Source organism: Somniosus microcephalus, chromosome 14 (assembly GCF_052327205.1).
Source record: "Somniosus microcephalus isolate GS21.2 chromosome 14, FLI_Smic_1.0, whole genome shotgun sequence".
Classification (NCBI taxonomy): Eukaryota; Metazoa; Chordata; class Chondrichthyes; order Squaliformes; family Somniosidae; genus Somniosus; species Somniosus microcephalus.
The window spans coordinates 81,433,373-81,441,620 of record NC_141000.1 but is presented as its reverse complement, the minus strand read 5'-3'; positions in this window follow the sequence as shown (position 1 = coordinate 81,441,620).

Sequence of the window (8,248 nt, the reverse complement as noted above, 5' to 3'; positions counted from 1 at the left end):
GCTGACTCTTAACTGCCCTCTGAAAGGGCCTAGCAAGCCACTCAGTTGTAACAAACCGCTACGAAACAAAATAATAAAAATGAAACCTGACAGACCACCCGGCATTGACCTTGGCACTGGCTATGGACACAGCAACGGCACACCCAGCCCAGTCAGCCCCGCAAAGTCCTCCGCACCAACATCTGGGGACATGTGCCAAAATTGGGTGAGCTGTCCCACAGACTAGTCAAGCAACAGCCTGATATAGTCATACTCACAGAATCATATCTTTCAGCCAATGTCCCAAACTCCTCCATCACCATCCCTGGGTGTGTCCTGTCCCACCGGCAGGACAGACCCACCAGGGGTGGCGGCACAGTGGTATACAGTTGGGAAGGAGTGGCCTTGGGAGTCCTCAAGATTGACTCCAGGCCCCATGAAGTCTCATGGCTTCAGGTCAAGCATTGGCAAGGAAACCTCCTGCTGATTACCACCTACCGCCCTCCCTCAGCTGATGAATCAGTACTCCGCCATGTTGAACACCACTTGGAAGAAGTACTGTGTTGTGTCTCAAGGGGTTTTATACCCTTACCTATATAACAATTAAGAAGGACTCCGGGGTGGAGAGTTTAGTTAACGGCCATTTTATTTACAATGTGCTTCTTCACTCAATGCACTACATTTCCCATAGTGCATTGCAAATCACTATTACAGTATCCCATGTGGGACAATTCTAATACACATTCAAAATACACAACATATTCCCTCCCCCTTAAAATAGAATGTCCACAAAACAGAATAACTGAAAATGACTATAACTTTGGAAGAGAGGGTAGACTGCCTCTACATTCTGCTAACCCTGGGGATTATTCTGCCCCATGCACACAGGTTAGCACTAACTGTAACTAAGGCGCTCTGGAGGCTGCCTTTCTCTTTGCAGGTAACACCTAGTCTCAGGAGCAGGCTCTGGCTGGCTCTCCCGTGACCCTGCAGGCGTGGCTTGCTCCCTCGATGGCACAAGAGAGGATGGTGCCACCGTCTCAGGGTCGGATGACCAGTCCCTGCTGGAGTCCCCAGCAGGTCCTTGATCCTCTGTTTCTTGGGTTACCTGTGGCGACTGTCTTGGCAGTAACTGGTCTACATGCCGTCTCCATGTTCGGTCGTCTCCGGTGCGGACTCGGTATGAAACGGGGCACGTCTTTTGAATGACCGTAGCCGGGACCCACCACTCCAGGGTGGTGTAGTTACGCGCGAGGACTTTGCCCCCCACCACAAAGTGTCGTTCTTTGGACCCCAAAAAGATTGGTGAAGTCAAGCGTAGGTCCCTTGCAGTCAGAATCGGGGGAATTTATAATGGGGAACAGAGAAATGGCAGACCAACTAAATACATATTTTGATTCTGTCTTCACAAAGGAGGACACAAATAACCTCCCAGAGATGCCGGGGAACCTAGGGTCTGATGAAAGGGTGGAACTGAAAGAAATCAATATTTGTAGGGAAATGGTGTTAGGAAAATTGATGGGACTGAAGGCCGATAAACCCCCAGGGCCTGATAATCTACATCCCAGGGTACTTAAGGAAGTGGCCCTAGAAATAGTAGATGCATTGCTGGTCATCTTCCAGAACTCGATAGACTCTGGAACGGTACCCATGGATTGGCGGATAGCTAATGTTACCCCACTATTCAAAAAAGGTGGTAGAGAAAAGGCGGGGAATTATAGACCGGTAAGCTTGACATCGGTAGTGGGGAAAATGCTAGAGTCCATTATAAAAGATGTAATAGCAGAGCACTTGGAAAGCAGTGACTGGATCGGACAAAGTCAACATGGATTTACAAAAGGTAAATCATGCTTGACTAATCTACTGGAATTTTTTGAGGATGTAACTGGTAAAATAGATAAGGGAGAACCAGTGGATGTGGTGTATTTGGACTTTCAGAAGGCTTTCGATAAGGTCCCACATAAGAGATTAGCGTGCAAAATTAAGGCACATGGGATTGGGGGCAAGGTATTGACTTGGATAGAGAACTGGTTGGCGGACAGAAAGCAAAGAGTTGGAATAAACGGGTCGTTTTCCGAGTGGCAGGCAGTGACTAGTGGGGTACCGCAAGGATCGGTCCTAGGACCCCAGCTGTTCACAATATATATTAATGATCTGGACGAGGGAATTGGATGTAATATCTCCAAATTTGCAGACGACACAAAGCTGGGTGGGAGGGTAAGCTGTGAGCAGGATGTCGTGAAACTCCAGCACGATTTGGACAGGTTTGGTGATTGGGCAGAAACATGACAAATGCACTATAATGTGGATAAATGTGAGGTTATCCACTTTGGTGGCAAAAACAGGAAGGCAGATTATAATTTGAATGGTAATAGATTGGGAGAAGGGGAAGTGCAAAGAGACCTGGGTGTTCTTGTACACCAGTCGCTGAAGGTAAGCATGCAGGTGCAGCAGACGGTTAAGAAGGCAAATGGTATGTTGGCCTTCGTAGCAAGAGGGTTCGAGTACAAGAACAAGGATGTCTTGCTGCAGTTGTACAGGGCCTTGGTGAGACCACACCTTGAGTATTGTGTGCAGTTTTGGTCGCCTTACCTGAGGAAGGACCTTCTTGCCATGGAAGGAGTGCAGCGAAGATTCACCAGGCTGATACCTGGGATGGCAGGAATGACGTATGAGGAGAGATTGTGTCGATCGGGCTTATACTCACTGGAGTTTAGAAGATTGAGAGGGGATCTCATCGAAACCTATAAAATTCTGTCAGGCCTGGACAGACTAGATGCAGGAAGGATGTTTCTGATGGCCGGGGAGTCCAGAACCAGGGGTCATAGCCTAACCAGGGGAGTCCAGAACCAGGGGTCTAAGCCATTTAGGACTGAAATGAGGAGGAATTTCTTCACCCAGAGAGTGGTGAACCTGTGGAATTCTCTGCCACAGAGGGCGGTGGAGGCCAGTTCATTAAGTATATTCAAGAAAGAGTTGGATATATTTCTTAAGGCTAAAGGGATCAAGGGATATGGGGAGAAGGCAGGGACCGGGTACTGAATTTGGATGATCAGCCATGATCTCATTGAATGGCGGAACAGGCTCGAAGGGCCGAATGGCCTGCTCCTGCTCCTATCGTCTATGTTTCTATGTTTCTATGAGCTCGTCTGCTGACTTGATCCTGCTGATTGGCGTGCACCACTGCTTCTGTGGATGTTGGCCTCAGCAGGTCAAGGCGTGTCCGTAGCTGCCTTCCCATGAGTAGGTAAGCAGGAGATGCTCCAGTCGTAGCATGAGGCGTGTTTCGGTATTTCAGCAAGAAAGCATTCAGGCGCTGCTTTAGAGGAGCATCACTTCTTGCCGCTTTCAACGCGCGTTTCAGCGTTCTGACAAATCTCTCCGCCAATCCATTCATGGATGGATGATAAGGCGTGGAGAACGTGTGCTGGATTCCATTGCTCTTGAGGAACTCCTCCATCTCCTGGGATGTGAACTGTGTTCCATTGTCGGTTACGATCTGCTCCGGCAGACCAAATCGCCCGAACATCTCTCTCAGAGTCTCGATGGTTTTCTCCATAGTGGTAGTGGACATTACTGCAACCTCTGGCCATTTGGAATGGGAGTCCACCGCGACCAGGAACATCACTCCTTCCACTGGTCCCGCGAAGTCCAGATGGATCCGTTGCCACGGTGTCACCGGCCATTCCCATGGATGCAGTGACGCTGCTCTTGGCGTATCCCTGGTTGTCTCGCATGATGGGCATGATTTTGCTTCAACTTCAATTTCATGATCCAGACCAGGCCACCAGAAGTAGCTTCGTGCCAGCTCCTTCATCCGGACAATACCACAATGTCCTCAGTGCAGTTCGTTGAGGACATGTTTCCGCAGCTTTGGTGGTATGATCACTCGCATGCCCCAAAGGAGGCATCCTGACATGACAGACAACTCCTTCCCTCTTGACAGGTAAGGTAGGAGCTCAGGTGGTGCGTCTGATACCCGTGATCCGTCTCCTCGCATCACCCGATCCAGCACCTTGGATATCGTAGGGTCCACTCTCGTCTCTTTCTTGACCTGCCGGGCCGTGGCAGGGGCATTGCTCACCATGTCAAAGTAGAAAATCTTCTGCTCACAGCCTTCAGAGGGCACAGGCAGCGGAAGTCTTGACAATCCGTCCGCATTGCCATGCGCTGCTGACCTCCGGAATTTGATGTTGTAATTGTGAGCGCTTAACATCAGTGCCCAGCGCTGCATCCTGCACGCTGCCAGGGAGGGTATTCCTGTGTGTGGACCAAAGATCGATGTCAGAGGACGATGATCCGTCAGCAAGGTGAATTTCCTTCTGAACAAGTAGTGATGGAACTTTTTGATTCCAAAGATGATGCCCAAAGCCTCTTTTTTGATCTGCGGGTATTTCACCTCCGCCTTGCTCAGGGACCTTGACGTGAATGCAATCGGCTTCTCTTCGCCTGAGGGAAAGATGTGGGACACGACCGCGCCGACGCCATAAGGCGACGCGTCACAGGCCAGCTGAATCTGCAACGACAGGTCAAAGTGCGTCAACACTCTGGGGTCAGTCAAAGCTGCTTTGGCTTTCTTGAATGCAGCTTTGCACTCCTTCGTCCACGCCCAGACCTTGCCCTGACACAGCAACTCATGTAATGGCTTCAACAGTGATGCCAGCTGTGGAATAAACTTTCCGTAATAGTTCAGGAGACCGAAGAATGACCGCAGCTGGCCGACATTTGTAGGTATAGGAGCGTCGGCAATGACTTTCACTTTCGACGGTGCTGTGTGTAGGCCGTCCGTGTCGATGACATGGCCTAGGTACTCCACTGATGGCTTGAAAAATTCGCATTTGTCCTTGCGAACGTGTAAGCCATATTCTTCAAGTCTTCCCAGTGTCTTCGTCAGGTTCTGCAGATACTCGTTGTCGTCCTTTCCTGTGACAAGGATATCGTCGAGATAACATTGTACCCCTGGAATGCCGCTTAAGTTCTGGTCCATAGCCCGCTGAAACAATGCTGGTGCTGACGTTATACCAAAGGGTAGGCGGCAGTACCTGTAGAGGCCCTTGTGGGTGGTGATGGTGAGGTACTTCTGTGAGTCCTCTTCTACATGCATCTACAAGTCGGCTTGGCATAGATCAATCTTGCTAAACTTCTGACTGCCTGCTAGACCCGCGAAAAGATCTTCAATGATGGGGAGGGGGTACTGTTCAGCTGAGAGCACAGGATTCACTGTTACTTTGAAATCTCCACATAAGCGAACCACGCCGTCACTCTTCATCACTGGTACCATGGGCGTGGCCCACTCACTATGCGAAACCGGCACCAGGACCCCTATCTTGACCAGACGCTCCAGGTCAGCCTCCACCTTTGGTCTGAGGGCGTAGGGAACGTTCCTGGCCTTCAGGAATCGTGGCTGGCTGTTAGGCTTCACCTTGAGTTTGACCGTAATCCCCTTCATACTCCCCAATTCTCCGTCAAAGACAGCCGCATGCTTTGTCAACACTGCCGCTAGCCCCGCCTCTTCGACTGACACCGCATTCACTTTTTTCCAATCCAGATGAATTTTTTCCAACCATGGCCTGCCCATCAGGGATGGATAGTCACCCTTGACCACGTAAACTGGCAGCATCACGGTTTGTCCATTAAGCTCCACCTTGACCTCCGTCTTACCCAGCATTGGGACTGTTTCCCCAGTGTAGGTCTTTAAGATGAGCTTGGCCGGCGTCAGTGATAGGTGGTTCAGTTTTTCTTTGAATAGCGTCTCTGAAATCAAGGAGACAGCGGCCCCCGTATCCAGCTCCATTTTGACCGGTATTCCCTCTAGTAGTGGAGTGACTCCATAGCCTGATGAGCCTCCATTCACCGTTAACATATGGAGATTCAGCTCCCCATCAGAGTCTGTGTCACTGTCTTCCTGTTCTTGTTTCACCATGTATAGGTTTTTCTTTTTAGAACGCCAGTTGGATGTGTTTCCTTGTTTGTTTTTGTGTGTCTCTGTGTAGGATTGTTTGCTTTGCCCTTTACACACACGTTCAATGTGTCCTTTCTTTTCACATTTCCGACAGGTCAGGTCTTTACACCAGCAATCAGATGGCTGATGACCTGACCTTCCACATCTGTAACACTCTCTGGCGCCCCTTGCATACTTATCCGGTGTAGCTGCTACCCTGTGCACTCTTGTTGCAGCCCCCAACAGCTGTGCATCTTTAGCTGCTAACTCCATAGACACAGCGAGCTCCACTGCTGATTTAAGCATCAGTTTGTCAGTCGTGAGAAAGCGCTTCTGTGTTGCTTCACATCTTAATCCACACACAAACCTATCATGGACAGTGTCATTTAGAGTTTCACCAAACTCACAATGCTCAGTTAGCTTCTTTAGCACTGCAACATATTCGGCTATGGACTCACCCTCCCCTTGTTTTCGTTTGTGAAATCTGAACCTCTCGGCAATCAGCAGCGGCTTGGGTGCGAAATGTGTTTCCAAAACTTCCACAATCTGATCATATGTCTTAGCGCCGGGCTTATCCGGGTGCATCAAACTCCGTAACAAGCCAAATGTTTTTGCTACGATCACACTGAGGAATGTCGCCACTTTCACGTCATCTTTAATGCCATTTGCAGTCACGAAAAATCCGAAACGCTCTGTATAAGCACTCCATTGCTCCGCCGTTTCATCAAATGGTCCAAACGCTCCGGTTAGCATAGCCATTTTGTTTTCTTTTTTTTCTTTACAGTCCTTTTCCTCCACTTTTTTATTTTATTTTTACAGTCCTTTTCCTCCACTTCGTTTCACTGTATCGTTACTGTCCCCCTTCTTATTTGTGTAACACATGAACCGCCACCTTTACGAGGCGATTGCATCAGCACTAAACTGCGGCCGCGCCATTAAGAAAAGACAGGAACTTCTTACTTTAAACATCTCCGATTCCAGTGCAAAGTGATGCGCAAGTCCGTCGTCCTCGTCGCCAGTTTTGTTGTGTCTCAAGGGGTTTTATACCCTTACCTATATAACAATTAAGAAGGACTCCGGGGTGAAGAGGTTAGTTAACGGCCATTTTATTTACAACTACCTGGAGTGCCCGGCGGTGTCGAGGGTTTTTTGAGGGCATGATGTTGTTGTTGGAAGAGAGAGAGAGAGAGAGACTGGGGGGAGAAGAGAGAGACTGGGGGGGGGGGGAGAGAGAGAGAGAGAGAGAGAGACTGAGGGGGGGAGAGAGAGAGAGAGAGAGAGACTGATGGGGGAGAGAGAGAGAGAGACTGATGGGGGGGAGAGAGAGAGAGACTGGGGGAGAGAGAGGGGGAGGGAGAGAGAGAGAGAGATGGGGAGAGAGAGATGGGGGAAGAGAGAGAGAGAGAATGGGGGGAGAAGAGAGAGATGGGGAAGAGAGAGAGAGAGAATGGGGAGAAGAGAGAGATGGGGGGGGAAGAGAGAGAGAGGACTGCTGGATTTAGTTCAGGATTAGCCCGAGAGAGAGGGGGGTAAGCAGCGCCTCAGGCCTGGCCCCATCGAGCCCTGCGAAGGAAGTAAGGAAGGAAGAAGGCAAGCTCTCCCTCCCTCTCCCACCCCCTCACTCTTTCCCTCCCTCCCCCTCTCTCTCTCCCTGTCTCTCCCTGCTTACTCTCTCTCCCTCCCTGCCCCTCTCCTCTCCCTCCCTCCCCCTCTCCTCTCCCTCCCTCCCCCTCTCCTCACCCTCCCTCCCCCCTCTCCTCTCCCTCCCCCCTCTCCCTCCCCCCTCTCCTCTCCCTCCCCCCCTCTCTCCCTGATTTCCTCTCTGTCCCTCCCTCCCCCTCTCTGTTTGCCTTTCCTGAGAGCCCGGCCGTGGTGAGCCGAAGCCCCCCGTGTGCGGATCAACGGCTCAGGGCGTGAGGCCAGGCCGACTCACCTTAGCTGAGGTCGCGCTCCAGGCCACCACCAACGTTGATGCGCGCGCTGACTCCCGCCCCACCAGCCTTTACTAAGATGGTGGCGGCGGCTACGCTCGGCTCAGCCCCGCGCCGCCAGCCTTTACCAAGATGGCGGCGATCGCGGTGCGGGCCCAGCGGGACGGGCAGTGCCTAGCTCGGGCGTGGCTGGCAAGGAGAAGCCGAGGCTTCGAGGCCTACAGGTGGAGTAACCCTCCAAGGTTGCAGCGCCCGGCGGAGGCAGCGAGTCAAGAGGAAAAGAAAGGGTGAAAGGTAGGAAAATTAATCAGCTTAGAAAAAATATTTACAAATTAATTTACTTTTTTTAAAAACAATTTCCCCTCCACACACACAGAAGGTGGGAAAAATAAACACA